General features: G+C 38.0%; 1 protein-coding gene across 4 annotated transcripts in view; it reads left to right on the top strand.

The window, feature by feature from the left end:
- RNF182 (ring finger protein 182) overlaps window positions 1–22,796 on the top strand; it is a 54,608-nt gene that overhangs the window by 5,641 nt on the left and 26,171 nt on the right. The window contains exon 3 of one of the 4 annotated variants that reach the window (XM_081145533.1): window positions 12,680–12,747. The exons of the other annotated variants lie outside the window; for them this stretch is intronic. The gene's annotated coding sequence lies outside the window, so the exon portion shown is untranslated. The remainder of the gene's footprint in view (window positions 1–12,679; window positions 12,748–22,796) is intronic. 4 annotated transcript variants of the gene reach the window in all.

The following is a 22,796-nucleotide window of genomic DNA, read 5'->3' as shown; positions in this document are numbered from 1 at the left end:
GATAAGTAGGTACAAGTATGCTTTGCTTAATTGAATTTTTAAAGTATTTTTTTATGTGATATAAAATTATTATGCTTTAACCAGTTCCAAAGTCAGTAGTGAGGGCCTTAAGAAAGTCAATTCTAGGGCCAAAGGAAACTGACTTACATTTCTTGTAGTGGTATAACTTCAGTTATCTAAGTTTCAAAAGGTATCATTAGGGCATTATAAAATTAATTTGAGCTTTTAGTTACTTGAAATATAACATCGGAAATCAAATATCAGAAATTAAAGATGGTAGAGGACTGAGTGGAAGCTACACTGACACTCTCCCAGGACCAAACTGGAATTATAACTAAAATATAGGAAAACCATCCTGAATAATCAACTGCAACTGAAGATGAGCTGGAGAGCACCCTCATTACCAAGGAGGAAAAGTGGAGACCACATAGAGACTGGGAGGAAGTGTGGAGGCATGAGAGGGAGGGCTGTCTGGGCTCCCACAGGCAGTGGCTGAAGGTCCAGAGGGATATCTTAGCTGTGGGGGGTGCCCACTGAGGACTCTGGGGCCTAAAACCCAAGCTGGGCTTCCCAGCCAAGAGCACCAGAACTGAGAAAGGTACCCACATAACATCTAGCTGTGAAAAGCAGCAGGGTTTCTATCTGCCAGGGAGAAATGGCTGGAAATGCAGTCACCCTCTTAAAGAGCCAACCCACAAAGTTTCGTGTGCAGCCACTCACCTTGGGCTCCAGCAGAGGGAGGGCAGAGTGGACTGGAGCCCTGTGAAGAGAATCTAGGGTTGTGGGCTCTGGAGATAGAGCTCAGAGGGCGCCCCTCTGGACTCCTGTGCTGAGTTATTTCCCCATACTGCAGAGGCAGACATTTACCTTCCAAACAGCTTTTGCCTGAGGGGGAAGCAATTGCCCCACCCTGCTGGCAAACCTCTTGCCCTACGCTGTGGAGTTTCTACAGCCCGAGGCTCATTAAGAGAATCAGATTAATCAGGCTGCAGGCAGAGGCAGACTTCAGAGTGCTTTGAGTCTTTGCCTGATATGCCTCTGGACTTGGGCCTTGGAAAAGCAGACTTCAGTGTGCATCTTGGTCCTCTCCAAATACACTGAGCCCCAACAGAGGGGACCTCAAGCTGGGGGTGGTTGTTAGTTCCAAACAGGTACTTAAGGCCAGTCACGAACAGCATCTGACATTGGCCTGTACCAGAGACCTTCCAAAAAGACTGAGAGTCCTAGAAGGCTTACCTAATACATAGAAACAAACCTAAATAGGCAGCCAAAATGAGGAGACAAAAAAAAAACAAGCCCCAAAAGAAAGAATAAAAGAAGTCTCCAGAAAAAGAGCTAAATGAAATGGAAATAAGCAATCTCTCAGATATGGAGTTCAGAATACTGATTGTAAGGATGCTCAACAGCATGAAGAAGGATATGGAAGCTGTGAAGAAAATTAAGAATGACATAGCAGAAATAAAGAATACATTGGAAGGAATAAACAGTAGATTAGAGGAAGCTGAGGGCTGGATCAGTGAATTAGAAGACAGGGTAGAAAAAAAATCAATCAGAGACTTAAAAAGAAAAAACAATTAAAAAACAGTACGACAGTTTAAAGGAACTGTGGGACAACATGAAATGTAACAATATTCACATTTTAGGAGTGCCAGAAGAGGTCAAAAGTAAGCAAGGGTCAGAGAATCTGTTTGAAGAGATAATGGCAGAAAACTTCCCTAGCCTGGTGAAGGAAAAAGCCAGATAAGTTCAGGAGGCACAGAGAGTCCCAAGCAAGAAGAATCCAAAGAGGCCCATGACCAGACACATCATAATTAAAATGCCAGAAACTCAAGACAAAGAATATTAAAGGCAGCAAGAGAAAAGCAATCTGTTACCTACAAAGGAGCTCCCATAAGATTGTCAGCTGACTTCTCATCAGAAACTCTACAGGCCAGAGGGGAATGGCATGAAGTATTCAAGGTAATGCAAAACAAAGATCTGAAACCAAGACTACTCTATCCAGCAAGGCTATCATTCAGAATAGATGGTGAAATAGCGAGCTTCCCAGACAAAAAAAGCTAAAGCAGTTTATCTCCACCAAACCAGCATTGCAGGAAATGTTAAAGGGACTGCTGTAATTAGAAGTAGAAATAGAAGCATTGCAAGAAATGTTAAAGGGACTGTTGTAATAATAAGAAATAGAGAAACATAGGCATAAAGAATTAAAATGGCAATAAATAAGGACCTGTCAATAATAACCTTAAGGACTTTAAGGGAGAGACCAACAGCAATACACAGTCATAGTCGTGTACTTGAACACCCCACTGACTTCACTGGACAGATCTTCCAGACAAAAAGTCAACACAGAAACAGTGACTCTAAATGGCACACTAGATCAGATGGATTTAATTGATAATTACAGAACATTTCACCCCCAAGCTGCAGAATATACATTCCTCTAAAGTGCACATGGGTCATTCTCAGAGACAGACCACATGTTAGGACACAAAACCAGTCTCTACAAATTCAAGAAGATTGAAATAATATCAAGCATCTCAGATCACAAGGGCATGAAATTAGAAATCAACTACAGTAAAAACACTCAAAAACATTCAAATACATGGAGACTCAATAGCATGATATTAAACAATGAATGAGTTACCAATAATATCAAGAAAGAAATAAAATACTTCCTGGAAACAAATGAAAATGAACACACAGCAATCCCAAATCTACGGGACACAGCAAAAGCAGTCCTAAGAGGGAAGTTCATAGCACTACAGGCCTACCTCAAAAAGCAAGAAAAATGTTTAGTAAACTATCTAACCCTACAACTTAAAGAATTAGAAAGCTCCCCTGTGAGGCCATCCAGACCAGGGCTTTTGTTTGCTGGGAGTTTTTTTAATCACTGCTTCAATTTCATCAGTTGTTATTAGCCTATTCAGGCTTTCTAATTCTTCCTAATTCAGTTTTACATGATCTCACTCATATGTGGAATCTAATAAACAAAATATACTGAGGAACAAAATAGATCCAGGGACATAGAAGCATGGAACAGACTGATAAATCTCAGAGGGAAGGTGGGGGTGGGTGGGGAGAGATTAACCTAAAAACTTATATGCATATATGCTTAACCCATGGACAAGACAATAGTGTGGTGAATGCCTTGGGGGCGGGGAGGACAGATGGGGGTTGGAGGGGATCAATGGGGGAAAAATGGGGGATATCTGTAATACTTTCAACAATAAAGATAAATTTAAAAAAGACTAATTTGAGCTTTTAGTTACTTGAAATACAACATTGGAAATCAAATATCACAATTCTGTTTTTAATTGTTTGGATTCCTGATGTTATGTCTTAAAATGTTATATATAAAAAACATAAAACACTATCTAGCTTAATTTTATACTAGCAGTTATGAATTAGCTTTTGATTATTCTAGTAAAAAACAGCAAACAAGGGATCTTAAAAAATCATTTAAATTTGTCTTTATAATACTTTTAGTACTTTACCTCCTATGCCCTCTTTTCATCTCCCCTTATAAACACATGTTCTTACTATTTCCACAGAAGGGTCATTAAGCATTTTAATTTTAAGGGCCTTTCTTATTTAAGCTATAATAAAAGTAAATTAAATAAGAGACAGGGGTTCATTAAAGCAAATAATGAATCATAGTTCTGTAGGTTCGTTAAATAACAAATATTGTAATAGCTACCATCCTTTGAGCACTTACCTGGTGCCAGTTACTGTATTAAGTTTGCTACACAAAGTATCTTTTGATCTTCACAATAACTTTTGTTTCCTCATCTATAAAATGCGAATAAATACCTTATCCAAGACTGCACGGAGTTGGTAAATTTAAAAGCATGAGTTGTGTGCATAAATCAGAGTTGACTATGATTGTTTTGCTAATTACCAGCACACGAGAATGCCTTCCTGCTTCAGCAAGGGTGCTTTCGGAGTGTGTGTGCTCTGGAAAGAGTGGCAGATGAGGACTGCCTGGTGGGGACCATTCAGAATGGTAGGTGTGGTCAACTTAGGCAGGGGAGATGGTTCTGAGGAGGGAACCAAGAAGAACACATTTTTGTTTACGCCTATTGCTGCAGCCTCCAGGTGGGACATTGGGGTGGAAGGAGTGGGAGACCTCTTCCCTTCGAATAGAATTTTAGAATTAAAAACAAGATTAAATGAAATTATTTTCTCTCTCCTGAACTTTTAAAAATTTTATACTGTGCCCTGGATTGGGAATTCACACAGAAAAGGACCATAGAGATGATACAGGATGAAAATAAGTGGAATGAAATGTAATTCAGGCTGAACTCTTCTGAGGGCCTCTTACTGTAGGAGAGGCCCTTGTCGCAGGATGCTAGAGGTCTGGAGTGCTGGGTCAGAATGGAGTTAGAAGCCTTGAGAACTGTTCCCATTTGGACCATTCCCCTGTATGCCGTGGGTGTTTCTTAGAATTCTTAGTGCAAACCTTTCTTGATAGCTACTGGGGAAAAAGAACAAGACTGTTAAAACCTTAACAGCATGTAAAAGCTCACTTTCATGAACACTAGTTACTATTTTTGCCACTGTGAGCTCCTTTTCACGTTCAAGGACAGTATGAAAGTAAAGGGCAGTAAAGCACTGTGGTGAAGAGCATGGATTTTGAAGCCTGACAGCTTGGAGTTGAATCCTCACACGCCTTCTAGCTGTGTGACCTTGTGGCAGCTACTTAACCATGCTGTGCCTTCATCTCATTACCTGTAAAATGGGGAGTCTAATATTACTTCTCTGGGTTGTTGTGAGGATGAGACAAATTATATTTGTAAACTACTTAATTATTAGCTATTAAGAGTAAGTTTTAGTGGTGAAGGCCTGGGGTAGGGCAGGAGCCGAGTGGAGGGGAGTAATGGGGGAAAGTGGGGGACATCCATAATACTATCAACAATAAAGATTTTCAAAAAAGAGCAGGTTTTGTGTACAGAAAGGACAACTAGTACTTATATATGTAAATTACAGGTAAAAATAAAAATTTGATTTCTTTAGGCCTTTAAATTCAACGTATTATTCTGTTGATAAATCTGATAAATGTGAGCAATTGCCTTTACTTTTCTTTGATGAAACTTTAGTTCAAATTGAACAGATTCAGTTCCTTTAACTAAGTCTCATTTACAAACTTAGCTAAATTTAAACCCTTAAATATTTTCAATTACATATATAAACAATGTATTTGACTTTCTGTTTAAACAAATCAGATGCTTATTGGGCAAATTTATGACTCAAATGAGTAAAACCTTTCCAAATATTTAGCTCAAGTCCTTTTGACTGTTCATCACTTATAAAATTTTATCTTACATGTTAAATTTTATTTTATATCATATTTTATAGACATAGCAAATCTTCTTAAACATTTCAATCTAAGTGAATCATATGTCTAAGTTTATCACACATTTTAAACTAGCATCATAAAGCTAATCTGTCACTTTATGTCAGATTCATTTAAACATTAAAAACATAATTATTCACAAATTGACCCAATTGATAAAAAACATATTTCTAAGCTTTTCTAAAAAGTGTTAAATATGAGTCCGATTTTCTTAATCATCTCTGTGTTTAATTCTAAACCTTCCCTAGATTGGAAAGCCACTTACTCACTAGAAGGAAGTTTATTATCTCAGGTGAACTGGTGGTACCATTTCGGGGGAACTTTAGTTACCATCCATTCCATGTTGATTTCAGGTTACTGCTTGACCATTTTTCATTGAAATATGGTTCCTTATTGATCACTGATATAAGGCTTGGATACTGCACCTGGGCTGCATATGTCCTGGATAATTCTTCCTGTGACTTGGATGGATAGGTTTGGCCTTCTTTTATAGTCACCATGACAACAGATGACTTCAAACGGTGCTTTTCAGATAGTATCGGTATTTTAATCCTTAGACCAGTGCTGTCCAATATGTAATTTTGTTTCGAGTAGCCATATTAAAAAAGCAAAAGGTAATTAATTTTTATAGATTTTATTTAACCCAATATATCTAAAATACCACCATAATTTCAACATGCAGTAAGTATAAAAATTATTAAGATATTTTACACTTTTAGTTTTTTAAACAAAGCCTTTGAAATCTGATATGTATTTTATACTAAAGAATATCTCAGTTTAGATGCTAAGTTTTCAGCAGTTACAATGAAATGTAGTCCTCTCAAAATAGTAAAGTGGTATTCGATGGCAAAATATTTTACATTGCTTCAGTTTCTAAATTAAAAGGAAATAAAAATAAAATTTTAGTTGCTTGGTTGCAGTAGCTGCATTTCAAGTGCTCAGAAGCCAAACGTGGCTAGTGGCTACCATGCTGAATAGTTCAGCCCTGGGCTCTGTGTTCAGGCTCACTCCTCACTTAATTCTTTGATCAGCTTTAGGCTGTGCTCTACTCCTGCGTCCGATAGCTTCTTTCACTCAGCTGGGTTCTTCATTTCTCTAGGTCGCAGGAATTCTAATGACTTATGATTGGCTTGACAGGCATTTCAGTGTCATTTTAATAAATTCAAATATTCCAGCCTCTGTCTACTTTTCTGAGTTATTTCTCAGACAGTTTAAAAAATTTGTTTATAACAGCGGTAGTGGTTTGGAAGGAGGTACAGTGGGGTAAGCTGATGCCATCCACCTCTGTTTCATTGTAAGTAGTTCCCCCCTTCCACGGCAATGCTAAGACTTAAGTGTAATCCGTGTGGGACTGGCAACCCTCCTTTTCCCTGCTCATTGCCCTGCTGTCCTAGACAGCCATCCGCCCCTTCTCTCCTCCCCACAAACCTATGTCCTCTCCTCCTTCCTTAGCCTCTGAGATGACCTTGCTTCTAGGGAACTTCCACCACTGGGTCTTCGGCCTCACCTGCGCCTCAGCCCAAACTCACTACCATCTCCCGTGGCTCCTGATGACGGGCTCCCCTCTGCAGCACCTCCTCCCCTTGTGCATCGTGCCCTTCCCCTCCTGGCCACTCGTGGATAATGGTTCCTCTGTCATCACTTTCCTCACGATTGGGTCGTTTCCATCAGTTTATAGACAGTAGTATTACAAACTGAATTAATTTAAGCTCATCTTAAAAACAAACACAGCACAATGCTTCCTTAACACCTACATGTTCCTTTAGCTTCCACACTATTTCTCTTCTCTCCTTTATAGCAAAACTTCCCGAAAGAGTTGTCTACACTGCTCTTTCCTATTTCCGTTCTCTTATTCTTGAACGTATCCTAGTTAGGGGTTCACATCCATCACACTGCTGAAAGTGCGTCAGAATGACCTTGCCAAATCCAGAATCAGTTCCCAATCTTCCTCTTACCCAAGCTATCAGTAACATTTGACAGCTGACCAGTCCCTTCTTCCTGAAAGACTTTGTGTATACATTTTGCTCACTTGCTCGTATACATTAACGGTTGCTTTAGTAATACTGCATTTCAAACCGCCCTCAAATTCAGTAGCTCACATTTCATCTTTTGCTCATGGGTCTCTTAGGTTGACTGCATTTTAGCTAATCTAGCATGGGCTGAGTTGGGTGGCCCTGCTGTAGGCTGTGGATTGGGTTTAGATCTGCTCCTCACGTATATTTGTTTTGGGACTTACACTGAAGGGACTGCCGAGGGTTTGCCCTTGTTGTTGCAGATTATTGGGGTCCAAGAATAAAGTCAAGCCACATAGGCACACTGAAGGCCTTTTTTTCCATCTTTCCCATTTACATTCCCATTGGCCAAAAAAATTCACATAGCCAGGCATCAATGGACAGGGAAGCATATTCCATCCACAACTGGGAAATGAATGAGTGAATATTTGCTGAACAATAATCCACATATCCAACAATCCAGGACACCTTTCTTTGTTGATTCTCTGCCCATCTCACTGGCTTTCCTGCTCAGTGTCCTCTGCAGATCTCTCCAAACATTGCCGTGCCTGCAAGTCCAGACTTTGGATTCTTTCCTTTTTTTGTCTACCCCTATTTCCTAGGTAGTTCATCTTGTCTCATGGCTTTAATATCATTTACCTGCTGATGAGTCTCAAATTCATATCTTCAATAGAAAAACTTCCCCTTAATTCCCCACCCATATATCCACTTGACATTTCCACTTGGATGTCTAAATAGGTACCTCAAACTCAACATACCCCAGATGAACTCTGGATTCCCTGTACCAAAACCTTCCCGACCTGCTGCTCCCACAGCTTTTCCCAATATAGTAAATGGCATTGCCATTCTTCGGGTGCCTTGGCCGTAACTTTGGACTTGACTTCTTTCTAGCTTGATAGCACATTAGCTGATTTGTCGACTCTGCCTTCAAATTTGACCTTCTCTCCCACTGAAGTACAATCTGCTACCATTTCCCTTTTGTTTCATTGCAGGTGCCTTCCAACTGGTCTCTCAGCCTCTCCCTTTAGAAGGCAGAAGACAGTCTATTTCCTAGGTAGCGGCGAGAACAGTTCTTTGAACTTGAAATCAGATCCCATCACTTCCCTGCTCAAAAGACTCTGGTGCCAAAAGAAAACAGAATAACCTCCCTGCCCTGGTTCCCTTCTCACTCAGAATAAGCGGCGGCGTCAGTTCAGGGGCCGCCCGGCCCGTGCCCGTCGCGCGCCCTCCCCTTGCTCCCTGAGCACAGCAGGCCTGCTGCGGCCCGTATTTGTAAGCTCACTTCCTCGTTTCTTTTAGGTTTGCACTCGAATGTTACCAGGGTGGCCTTCTAGAAAAAACCACTGCATAAAAAATTGTGATCTTTCTGTCCCCTGTACTCTCTCTTCCCCTTACTGTTCTTTCTCGCAGCATTATTACCACCTGGCACAACATGTAAACAGACAGGAAGTATACATCTGCCTTCCTCTTCTGCTCTGTAAAATCCATAAAGACACTGGCTCTATTTTTTGTTTTGCTACTGTGGTGTCAGCTTCTACTACCAGGCCAGGAATATAGTAAGTGCTCAGGAAATATTTACTGAATGAATAGAAGAATTTGAGATGATGCCTGTTTCCAGCACAGGGTGATCAGTCTTAAGAAAAGTCCAGAATATTATAGAAGAACTTCAGATTTCTATAGTCAAGGCTCTGCGCTTGGTGGTGTCGAGGGGTTGTTTCCATAACTTGTTAAATGGCCCCAGAGAATAGCACAGAAAATGCCACCCTCTATTCTGGTAAACAGATCAAAATTATTTATTTGGTAAAGCTTGAGACATCTGTAATCACTGAGACCCAAACATTTTCCACGGCAGAGATTTCCCTCCCTCCCTCCCTCCCTCCCTCCCTCCCTCCCTCCCTCCCTCCCTCCCTCCCTCCCTCCCTCCCTCCCTCCCTCCCTTTTTAAAAAAATATATCTTTATTGATTTCAGAGAGAGGAAGGGAGAGGGAGAGAGAGACAGAAACATCAATGATGAGAGAGTCATTGATCAGCTGCCTCCTGCACGCCCCCGACTGGGGATCGAGCCTGCAACCCGGGCATGTGCCCTGACCGGGAATCGAACCACGATCTTGTGGATCCTAGGTCGACGCTCAATGCTGAGCTACATCTGGCTGGGCTTAACTGTTTTCTTGAAGTCTTAAACAAAGGTATTGTATAATTCCCTTCTCAAGGGTTTGGAAAATGGATATAAACAATTTGAAGATAACTTTTGGACCCTTGCTAATGTTAATATGAGTTAGAATTTCTTATGTGCAATCTTAGGGCTAAGAAATAAAAGGAAAACACCTAAAATTCAGTTCTCTATAAGCTTGAATTAGCAGTTTGCTTGCAGATTCAAGTACTAATGATAATAACAAGTACTTTAAAAAAACATGATGTCTCAGGGGGTTGGGGAGGTAGAAGAGAGTAAGGGGGGATGAATGGTGATGGAAGGAGACTTGACCTGGGTGGTGAACACACAACACAATATACAGATGATGTCTTATAAAATTGTATGCCTGAAACCGATACAATTTTATTAACCAATGTCAATTCAGTAAATTCAATAAATAAAAAAACAAAGTGTCTCAAGAGCTAGAGGCTGCAGAACTAAGTAAGTCTCATAGTGCTTTGATTTATCTGATTTTTTTTGGTTGAAATAAATGTATATTCTGGGAGGAAGGGTTGGAAAGTTATGCTTTAGCAAAGCTTTAAATGAGCTCTTAGTCATTGAAATATGAACAGACTATACAAAATACAAAATACATCCCCACTCCCAGCCTGTGAGGTTAAAAAATTCTGCTGTTTGTTGTATCTGTTGTGTATGTGTCATTTATGAACTTTTCTTTTTGAGCTTATGCCCATGTTTCCTGAGACGTGAACAGACTATGGAAGATTATTAAATCAGCTGTTAGGTACTAAAGGATGGGAATTAATAAAGAGTTATTCAGTGGTGCATGGTCTGCCTTGCTGGTTCACTCCGCCCACATTGCACGGATGGGAGGAGCGTGGGCTTCCTAGTGGTCAGATCTGGGTCGGAATCCTGGCTTTGCCATTTAGTCAACCACGTGACCTAGAACATGTTCCCTGACTTCCCTTACAAGTTTCACTTACCTCGTTATGAACTGGCGCCTATTATGGTGAAATGTCTAGAGGGTTAAAGGATTAAATTAGGTAATATATGTATTCATTATTATTTATTATTAGCTTATTTATTGTTTCCTATTAGGTATATAACATTATTAACTTGGGGAGATTATAATAGAAGTAGATAATAGTATTACATTTTTTTATGGAAAGATGGTATAACCACCTTGGACATAAACTTCTCTAGTATTGGCAATGGATTTGTGTTGATGTAAAGGTGTATTTTCATTTAGTCCCCTTGTAAGTGACGGCGGTTTCATTGGAGTTAAGATGCACCTGAATTAGTGTGTGTGCTCTTGCAACTGATAATCAGTCTGTAGGTGGGAAGTAATTAGATTTAGCTCAACCTCTGAGCAGAGGGCTGAGATTGAATAATTTGGAGAATGTTGGGAACAAATAGGATAAAGTAGGAAGTTCTTTTTACTCACAAATGATGGCATGAAGTTTTAAAGAGCAGGGTAAACAACTCTTTCTGTTAAAACTCTCATAGGTATAGTTCTGAAGGTGTCTATCCTGTGCTTAGCCCATCAAGTTCTGGTTTTATAAGAGAATATATTCATTTGCAGAGTACAAGATAGAGACCAGGAGCTGATGGACACTGGACTGTAATAATGCCATCGCCTGGTAGGGTTGTTGTGAGTAAAGTGATGGATGGATGGATGTAACGTGTACAACTCATGTGATGGATAAAGTGCACTTAATAAATGGCAGCTCTCTGCTGTTTGGTGTCTTTTTCCTCCGTCACATAACCTCTCACTGCTGCTTTTCCCCCTAGGAGATGAAGGCATAGTGAAAGATCATTTTTAATCATTACTTGAAAAAAAACAATTCTGGCCTTTTACCTTCTTTTTTTCAAGGTCTTTGTTTATTTTTTAGTCAGAGTTCTTTACACCTCTCTTCAAATGCAGAATCCTATATAACTTAAAAACTGCATTGTGAGTCTATTTTAAAGAAAATTAAGTATGATGCATTAAAATGTCAGACATACTTAGTATAGCATCAACAGTATCTCAATGAGTAGAATCAGGGTTTGTTATTAGACCAAATCTACAAATAAATTTTCATTAATTGATATGTTTTAGAAAACATTTTCCATGTAGCAGGTGCTTTTTTTAAAAGATGGAATAATCTGTTGAAATCAGGCCATAAAAATAAGAATAGACATGATTAAATTGTGGGGTTTAGGTTAAATATGTTGTAGTAGATCCTTTTCTAAAAGTATTACTAATTAAATGCATTTTATTGTGTTATTTATGCCTGCTTCGGTTTTATTATGAAATAGTTCTGTAGTGATTTTTAAAGCGTACACCTCTTGTTTTGCTCAAACGTGGCAAGTGTATTAATTGCGTTGAATAATACTTGCCTTTGTATCCTTCAGAGAGCTAGCAGATCCCTCCTAACATCTTTCTGGGCTACACTTTTTTTTGTATTCGGAACTCATCTCATGGGTCTTCTTTTCATCCCTCATTTCTGCAGGGCTTCCTCCTTCCCCTGGGCCTTTGAACTGGCAGTTCCTTCTGTGTGGGGAGATGTTCTTCCCTTCTCTCCTCGCTCAGTAACTCATGCTTGCTTTTCAGATTTCAGCTTAGTTGTTAACTTCCTTAGGGAAATCTTCCCTTACACTCCTAACCAGGCCAAATACCACTATTCATTCAACAAATATTGAGTGGCTACACTAGGCCAGGCAGAGTTCTGTGGTGCTTGCATTCTAGTGAGGAGATACTTGTGCTCATGCACACACACATGCACACACGCACACACAAAATCCAAGTAAATGAGAAAACTAGCAGAGACAAATAACATGCGAATAATTAAACTGTGGCAAATTCTGGATGCTTCCCTAGACTAGGAAGGAAGGGAACATTTAAGCTGATATCTGAGTGACAAGGGGAGCCCTTGATCAGGAGCAGAGCATTTCAGACAGAAGGAATAAGTGCAAAGGCCCTGAGACAGAGAAAAGGCAGGAGAGTGATAAGAGACGAGGTTAGAGAGGGAAGAAATGGCCAGATTGCTCAAGGCTTTGCAATTCAGGGTAAGGGCTTGGATTTTATTCTGTGTACAATGGGAAACCATTGGAGGGCTTTTGCAGAGGTGGGGGTTGGGGGAAATGGGGATAATTTGGTTTACATTTTAGAAATATTCTTCCATGTAGAGATTGGATCGTGAGGGAGCAAGAGTGGTAGCAAGGAGAACTGTTAGGAGCCTATTGCAGTAGTCCAGGTAAGAGACAGCGTTCTTACTACAATTGTAATTTTGCCTTTACTTATGGGATTATTTGATTGATACTGTGCTCACTGGAGTATAAGCTCCCTGAGGGTAGAGACAATGTCTTTTTTGCTTAAAGTTGTATTTCCAGTGCTTAGTCCAGAGCCTGGCACCATATGGACACTCAGTTACCTGCTACTTGAGTGACCAGGTAGGATTTTGAAAAACAATAAAATGTAGTCCCTTTATGTTGATATAACTATCAATTCAGTGTTTCCTTTTATCACATGTAAAAGATAGATGTATGTATCATGGCCAAAGAAATTATTATAGCTAGCAGGAATACATTATAAAGTCATAGTATCAAGGTCCTCACTCACTTATTCAGATTAGATTTTCAAGTTCTTAATGGTTATTCTGACAGTGGAACTGCTACAAGCCACATATTAATAAGTGGAAGGCATTTTTCACAGAGAAATCTGTGAGAACATTTGGTAGTCAAAAAAGGATAGCATGTTAGTTATAACCATATGATGTCACTGAAACTGTTGAGGTTTGTTATGGTCTTTTAATCACGGTAATGTATGAGTAGAAAAGTTACTCGTGTATCTCACACTGAATATATATATAAAAGATGTTTTAAAACATTGATTTCAGAGAGAGGAAGGGAGAGGGAGAGAGATAGAAACATCAATGATGAGAGAGTCATTGATTGGCTGCCTCCTGCATGCCCCCGACTGGGGATCGAGCCCGCAACCCGGGCATGTACCCTGACCGGGGACCGAACCGCAATCTGGATCCTAAGTGGATGCTCAACAGCCGAGCCACACCCAGCCTGGCTAAACATTTAATTTTTAAAAATAAGACATCTGTGATTCTTTTAAGATAGACCTCACTTACTATAATGGGGTATTTGAAATGGACCATGATACTGATTTGTACAGTTTTGGTATGGAACTAGCCACATAACAAAGTTAATGTTTTCCCATTCCCTGTCTTTATAGACAGTGATGGAAGAGTTTGAAACCTTTAAACAGTTTTACTCCAAAACTGGGACACATAATTAGGAGGAGCTTAAAGCATTTTAGAACTCAAAATTATATCTAGATTGAGATTCAATTATTCTTTGGTCCACAATAAATTTAAATGGCTTGATTATTAAGCTCTAGGTCCTGGTTGATTGGTCTCTAAATGATAGATTTTTCTGCCAGAGAAAGCTTAAAAAAAAAAAATTTAGCCCATGTAAAAATCTTGCATTGTAGAAAGGAGGATATTAAAAAATATATTTCTGTTGATTTTTAGAGAGAGAGGGGAGAGGAGAGGGAGAGAGAGAGCATGCGCAATGTTGATGTGAGAGCAATAAATATCAATCGGGCAGCCTTCTGCAGGACCTTAACCAGGGATCAGCCTGCAACCCAGGCATGTGCCCTGACCATGAATCGAACTAGCAACCTTTTGGTGCATGGGACAACTGAGCCACACTGGCCAGGGTGGACATTTTTTTTTTGAGTTAAATGCATTTAAGGATTTTGCTTTCTTTATTACTTATTTATTCAGTAAGTATTTATTGAATACCCACTGTGTGCAACCGTATAGTGATTGGTCATATCACTAGAGTGTGACATGAGGCCATATGATGATGCCTGTGGAGGACATAGGAGAGGCGTCCAGACCAGATTTGGGAGTAATTAATATCTTAACTGAATGAGGGATGTCACAGGCAAGGGGACAAGTGTGGGTTAGGTTAGAGTGTTGAGAGTAAGTAAAAGATCTAGGAAGAGGGAACTTTGCGTAGTAAAAGCCTAGAATCTATTCTAGAGGTAACAGTGGCTTCTTTTGGAGAATAGGTAGACTTGGGGAGGGGATGGAGTGAGGTGGGGGAGCAAGAGGGAGTGCCAAGAGATGTGGCTGGTGAGGAAGGCAGAGGCCAGATGAGGAAGATATTAAAATATTTTCAGCAGAGGAGTAAATGATCAGATTTGAGTTCTAGAACATCTCTCTGGGTGCTTTGTGTAGACTTAAAAACACACAACATTCTTTTACCTGCTTTGTGTTGTATGTGTCATGTATAGACATAAAGAAGCATTATTTTTTTAAAGTAAACTTTGTTATTGAAGGTTAACACACATACAGAAAAGTCATAAGGTTATAGCTCTATGCATTTCCACAAAGTAAGCCACCTGTGTAACTACTACCTACATCAAAAATAAAATATTGTTATCACCCTAGAATTCTTCGGTTGCTTTCTTTCAGTCAAAACCTGTGCTCAAAGAGTGACCACTAGTCTGAATATATCATGATTGATTAGTTTTGCCCATTTTAAAACTTTAAACAAGTGAAATCATATAATCATGTACTTGTTTGGGTCACTAATTATTCCTTTGTGATATTTATCCAGGCTGCTGGATGTAATAGTAGTCTGCTTTTTCTCCCTTCCACATTTTGATATTTCATTGTTGTATATACTACATTTTTTTATTCACTTATAGTTCATAGACATTTGAGTCATTTCCAGTTTTCCTCTGTTACAAACAGTGCTGCCAAGAACATTCTTATACATGTGTATGTGGGCATTTCTGTTGAGAGTATACCTCGGAATGGAATGGGTTGTAGGTTACGTGTATGATTTTCCTTTATTATTTACTAGGGGCGGGCGCATTGATTTGTTGTTCCACTCATTTATGCGTTCATTGGTTGATTCTTGTATGCGCCCCGGCTGGAGATTGAACCTGAAACCTTGGCGTATCTGGATGACGTCCTAACCAACTGAGCTGCGCTGCTAGGGCTCTGATTTACCTTTGATACAGCCACCTAGTTGCCCAAAGTGGCTGCGCAGTTTACATTCCCAGCGTCAGCGTGTGAAAGCCCTGGCTGCTTCCCATTCTTGTTCACACTTGGGATGGCAGTTGTGGTGGATGAAAAGTGATATCTTATTGTGGTTCTTATTTATATTTTCCTAATAAGTGCTGTTGAGCACTTTTTATATGTTTTATTGGCCACTTGAATAGCTGCTTCTGTGAGATGCTGGTTCAAGTTTTTTGCCCATTACAAAAAGGATTGCCTTTTTTTCTTGTTGATTTTTATGGAGTTCTTTCTATTTTCCAGATACGTGTCCTTTGTTAGATAAATGTATTGCAAACGTCTCCTCTTGCGCTGTGGCCGGCTTTTTAATCTTGTAATGTTTCTTCGATGAACAGAACATTTTAATTTGAATGAATTTCAATTTATAAATCTCTCCTGTAGGTTAGTGCTTTTTGTCTTGTTTAAGAAATTTTTGCTTGCCTCAGTGTCATGAAGGTATTCTCCTGTGCTAACAAGAAGTCTTAATATTTTAGCTTTACATTTAGATCTATAACCCTTTTGTGTATGGTGTGAGGTAGGGGGTGAAGGTGATTTTTATCTATGTAAATATCCTGTTCACCCAGCATTATTTATTGTAAAGATGATCTTTTCTCCTCTGGTTGAAATGGCACCTTCTTCATTATTCAAGTAATCAAGTCTATTCCTGGACTGTATATTCTTTTCCTATTGGGTTGTTTGTCTAATAAAATGCCTTAAATTATTTTGTACTGACATGAGGTATACTATAAGCCTTTCGATTTTGTTTTTCTTCTTGATTTTTTTTTTTTCTTGCCTTTTCTAGGTGTTTAGCATTTACTTATAAATTCTAGAATCACTCTATTGATTTCCAAACACACACAAAAAGACTGGCTGAGATTTTGGTTGGAACTGAGTTGAATCTATAGATCAATTTGAGAGAGTTGACTGTTTTATAATATTGGGTCTTCTAATCAATGAACACAGTATAGCTCTCTTATTAGGCTCTCTTTAATTTCTCTAAGTAATGTTTTCAAGTTCTCTCTGTATCCTCCTTGCACATCTCTTATTAGGTTGATTCTTTTTGTTGTTACTGCAGATTACATCTTTTAAAGTTTCACCTTCTAAAGTTTTGCTGCTTTATATGTATAAATGCAATGAATTTTGGTATATTGACCTTGTTTGCAAGGGTTTTGGTACATTTACTTCTTAGTCTTAATAGCTTACCTGTAGAATCATTTGGATCTTCTATGTTCATAATCATTTTCTATGATAAATAGTTTAATATTTTCTTGTCCAGTTCTTATACTTTTTTTTTTTTTTTTACTGCCTTATTGCACTAGCTAGGACCTCGGTTATAATCTTGAATACTAGTGATGATAATGTGTTTGTCTCATTCCCAATTTCAGGGAGAAAGCGTTCAATTTTTAAAGTATGGCATTTACTTAGGAGTGTAGTTGAAGCTTTTTTTCAGATTAAGAAAATTCTCTTATTTATAATTTGATAGTCATTTAAATCATGACCATGCATCAAGTTTTAGCAAATGCTTTTCTGCATCAATTGGAATTATCATATGATTTGTTTCTCCTTTATTTTATCAATGTGGTAAACACATTTTCAAAAATGTTAAAACAATTTTATATCCCTATCGTAAACGCAAGAGATGTGCTGTGATTTTTGTGTTTTGTTGGGTTCAGTTTGCTAATATTTTGTTTAAGAATTTTGTGTCTATGTTTAAGGGAGAAGAGAGTAGCTTATAATTTTCTTTTGTGCATGTGGGTGTAATGAACTTGTCTTGTTTAGGTATCAAGGATATGCAGGCTGTATAAAATCACTTGAGAAGTGTTCCCTTTTGGTCCAACTCTCTGGAAGAGATTGGTATTAGTTCTTTCTTAAATGTTTGATAAAAAATTTATTATTGAAGCCATCTGGTAACCACGCCTGATCTTAGCCAAAAGGCCGAGAAGCGATCAGTGAAGCCACCTGATGCTGGATTTTCTTTGTAGGAAAGTTTTTAGTTATGAATACAATTATATTAAGTATAGACCTACCCAGATTTTTCATTTCTTCTTGTGTCAGTTTTATTAGATTGTGTTTTTCAAGGAATTTGGCTACTTAATATAAATTTTCAAATTTACAAGCGAAAGTTGATAATACAGTCCTCTCCTTTTTAAAGTCTGTGGGATCTGAATAGTGTCCCCTTTTTCATTCCTGATGTTGACAATTTGTGTTTTTTTATTTTTATTTTTATTGGTCTTGTGTATCGTTTATTAAGTTTGTTCTTTCAGTGAGACTATTTTGACTTTGTTGGGGTTTTTTGCTATTGTATGCGTATTTTCTAATTCATTAATTTCTGTTCTTGTTTTTTCCCCTTTCCTAATATTTTTGGCTTCAATTAGCTGTTCTTTTTCTAACTTTGCGAGAACGTTACTTACATTATTGATTTTCATTCTGTTTTTCTAATATATACAAACAAAGTTTTGCATTTCCTATTAAGCCATGGTTTTAATAGCATCCTACAAGTTTTGGTGTCATAGCTTAATTTTTCTGCTCAAAGTATTTTAAAATGGCCCTTGTACTTTTTTCATTGACCTATTAGGTTATATAAACACATAATGCTTAATTTCCAATTATTTGGGATATTCTAATGATTTTTAAAATTGATCTCTAGCTTAATCCTATTATTATCAAATAACATGTTAAGATTTTAGTCTTTTGATATTTTTGAGACTTGTTTTATGGCCTGACTATGGTCACTTTGGGTAAATGATACATGTACACTTGATAAGAGTCTACAGTATATTCTGTAGTTATTGGTGCAGTGTTCCATACATATAGATTGGATAAAATTTATTGGTTGTATCAATCAGATTTCCTATCTATCGATTATTTTTGTCTACTTACTTTGTCAGTTACTGAGAAAGGTAAACTCAATCTCTCACTGTGATAACAAATTTTTATATCTCTTTTTAATTCTATCAGTTTCTTTCAAATATGCTTTGAGGAAATGTTATTAGATATATACAAATTTATAATTGTATCTTCTTGTATCATTCCTTTTTGTTATAATTAAATGCCTCTCTTCAAATCTAGTAGTGGTTCTTGACTTGATATTGGTATTACCAATACTAATATCAGCTGATATTAGTAATACCAGCTTTCTTTTAGTTTGTGTTTGCATGGTGTATCTTTTTCTGTACTTTAATGTTTAGGACTTTTATTTTTGAGTTCTTTTATTAGCAGCATATAGTTGAGTTTTGCTTCTTTATATCACCTGACAATCTTTGGAGCATCTCATAGTCCATATACAGTTAAAGTAATTGACAACATACTTGGGTATAAGTTTATCAGTTTACTATTTATTTCTAATTAGCCCATCTGTTTTTTGTTCCAACTTCTCCTTTTCTTGCCTTTTTCTTTTTGATGAATAAAGTACTTAACACTCAATTTTCTTGCCTGTTGGCTTGTTAATTATATCTCCTGCTATTCTTTTAACCATTTTCCTACAACATCCATCCTTCACTTATGAATTTACTCTAAATGAGTACTTCAGCCACTTCCCTCACTGCATGATTCTGAGAATACTTTAACTCTGTAAAAGCCCTGGCTTCCTTTTGTACTGTTGCTGTCATTTATTTTAATTTCACATATAAATAGACCACATGATATATTATTATTGCTATTTTATGCAGTTAGTATTTATCTGTATTTACCATTTCTCTTCATTCCTTCATGTAAGTCTGTATTTGCTTCTGGGGTTATTTTTCTTGTGCTAGAAGAACTCCCTTTAGTATTTCTTTGTATTTTTTAAAAATATGTGTTTTTTAAAAAAATTGCTTTCAGAGAGAGGAAGGGAGAGGGAGAGAGAGGTAGAAACATCAGTGATGAGAGAGAGTCATTGATCATTGATCGGCTGCCTTCTGCACGCCCCCCATTGGGGACTGAGCTGGAAACCCGGGCATGTGCCCTGACCGGGAATTGAACCATGATCTCCTGGATTATAGGTTGATATTCAACCACTTAGCCACACTGGCTGGGCTGTATTTTTATTTGTTTGAAATTTTCTTTATTTTTCTTTAATTGCTTTTTTGGTTTGTTTTTGTTTTTGTTAACCCTCACCCGAAGATATTTTTCCATTTCTTTTAGATAGAGTGGGAGTGAGGGAGGGGGAGTGAGAGAGAAACATTGATGTGAGAGAGAGACACATCAATTGGTTGCCTCCTGCACACACCCCAACTGGGGCTGGGGATCAGACCTGCAACCCAGGCATGTGCCCTTGGCTAGGGATCGAACCCGAGACCCTTTGGTGCATAGGCCGACACTCTAACCACTGAGCCATACTGGCCAGGGCTGTTTTTTTTCCTTAATTCTTGAAGTGTATTTTGTAGAATTCTAAGTTGTCAGTGTCTTTCAGTCCTTTAAAGATGTAATTTCATCATCCTCTGTGTAATTTATTTTTATTTAAAAAATAGCTGTTATTCTCATTGTTGGTCCTTTGAAGATGATGTGCTGTTTTTCTCTGCTTTAGCATTTTTTTCTTTTTCTTTGATATTGAGGAGTTCTGTTATTATGTGCCTAGGTATATTTTTCTTACAACTTATCCTGCTTGAGGATCATAGAGATTCTTGAATCAGTTTTAAAATATTCTTGGCAATTATTGCTTCAGATTTTACTTCTGGTTTAGTCTCTTCTCCTGAAAGTACAATTTTATATGTTTGTTAGACTTTTTCACTATGTCCTATTTGACTATTTTCTATATTTTCCATTGTCTTTTTAAAAAAAAATTATCTTTATTGTTGAAAGTATTACACATGTCCCCTTCCCCACCCCACCATTGACCCCCTTCACTCCACTCCCACCCCCAGCCCCAGGCCTTCACCACATTATTGTGTGTGTCCTTGGGTTATGCATGTAAGCATATAAGTTCTTTGGTTAATTTCTTCCTGCACCCCCCTTCCCTCTAAGATTCCTCAGTCTGTTCCATGCTTCTGTGTCTCTGGATCTGTTTTATTCATCAGTTTATTTTGTTTATTAGATACCACATATGAGTAAGATCATGTGATACTTGTTGTTCTCTGCCTGGCTTATTTCGCTTAGCATAATTTTCTCCAGGTCCCTCCATGCTGTCCCAAAGGGTAAGAGATCCTTCTTTTTTTTTTTATAGCTGCATAGTATTCCATGGTATAAATGTCCCACAGCTTTTTTATGCACTCACCTACTGATGGGCACTTGAGCTGTTTCCAGATCTTGGCTATTGTAAACTGCGCTGTCCATTGTATTTTTCTTTTTTGCTTTAGTTTGGGAATTTTTTAATGATCATTCTTCGGTGCCTAATACTCTCTTCTTAGTGTTTAATCTGCTTTTAAAAGCACCTATTGAGTTTTTATTTTGTTACAGCTTCATTGAGGTACAACTGACATAAGACTCACCCATAGTAAGTATACAATTCAATGATGTTAGTTAAATTTATAGAGTTCCGTAACCATTACTACAGTCCAGTTTTAGAACATTTATCCACCCCCAAAATTCTCTTGAACCTATTTGGAATCTCTGCCCCCATCCCTAACCCCAGACAACCACTGATTCCATAAATTTGCATTTTTACTCATTTAATATAAATTGAACTGTACAACATATAGTCTTATTATCTGGCTCCTTTCATCCAGCATAATGTTTAAAAAATTTTTTTTAAATTTTTTATTAATTGCTTTTTTAGAGAGAGAGAGAAAGAAATATTGACTTGTTCCATTTATTTATGCTTCTTATATGTGCCCCACCTGGAGATTGGACCCTCACCCTTGGCGCATCGGGACAACGCTCCAACCAACTGAACTACCCAGCCAGGCCCAGCATAATGTTTTTTGAAGTTTACAAGGCTTGTCACTATTGTAGCAGGCATTGGTATTTTGTGCAAAAGGATTTTATTGCTGAAACTTTTATGTTATATGGATCTGGTGTAGTCTGTTTATTAACCAGTTAATGGAAATTGGGTTGTTTCCAGTTATTGGCTAGTAGGAATAATGCTGCCGTGACGGTTCCTGTAAGTCTTAATGCACACATACATTTTCATTTTTGTTATGTAGGAGAAGTGGTGTAGAACTTCTGGGTCATGTGGTGGATGTGTGTTTAATGTTTTAAGAAACTACCAAACTACTTTCTACAGTGGCTGTAACATTTTACATTCCCAACAGCAATGTTATGGAGGTTTCAGTTTCTTCGTACCTTAGTCAACAGTTACTGATTACAGCCATTCTAGTGGGTGTGTAGAGGTTAATTTGTTATTAATTTGCATTTTCCTCATGTTTAATAAAGTTGAACACCTTTTAATATGCTTATTGGCCACTTGTATGTTTTGCTTGGTGAAATGTCTGATTGGTTCTCTTGCCCATTCTTAAATTGGGTTGTCTTCCTATTGATTTATAAGAGTATTTTATATATTCTAGATACAGACTCCTTATCAGATGTATGATATACAAATATTTTCCCCAAATCTGTGACTAGTGTTTTCATTTTTTAATAGTGTCTTCTTTTGAAGTACGAAAGATTTTAATTTTGATGAAGTCCAACCTGTTAACATTGTCTTCTATGGCATGCTTTTGTTGTTGTTCCTAAGAACTTGTCTAATCTGAGGTTTCTTATATTTTCATGAAAATAGTGATTTTCTTCTAGAAGGCTTATACTTTTCACTATTACATTTAGGTCTGTGATCAATTTTGAATTAATTTTTGCATATGGTTTGATGTAAAGGTCTATTTGTTTATTTACCTTTCTGTTTATTTATTTGCATATGGGTTTCTAGTCACTTACCAGCACCATTTGCTGAAAAAACTATGATATCCTCACTGAATTAGCATCTATGTCAAGAATCAAATGACAATAAATGTAAAGCTTTATTTCTGGACTTTCAAATCTGTTTGATCTTCCTGTCTGTCTGTCTGTGATAGGCAGTTAGACAGACATGAGCAGAGCAAGAACGGTGGCCAGGTATAGAAGGTCACCAGGATAGAAAGCCCTGGATGCCTAGCAAAGGACAGTTGTAGGATGGAACCTCACCCACAGGGTGGCCTTTCCTCTCCTAGCATATAGCTGGTCATGTGGTTTGCACCCCTGACCTTTCCTCCCTAGAGATAACATCTAGGCCTCAGTTGTATTTCAACTCCAGGCCCAGAAAAGCAATAAAACCAGCCACAGCTGACCTTAGAACCAGCTGCATTGAATGATTCCCCCTCCCCCCCTTCCCCTGTGCC

Source organism: Miniopterus schreibersii, assembly GCF_964146895.1.
Source record: "Miniopterus schreibersii genome assembly, chromosome: 8".
Lineage (NCBI taxonomy): Eukaryota > Metazoa > Chordata > Mammalia > Chiroptera > Miniopteridae > Miniopterus > Miniopterus schreibersii.
The sequence above is the reverse complement of the archived record's forward strand: the minus strand, read 5'-3'. Positions and strand labels throughout refer to the sequence as shown.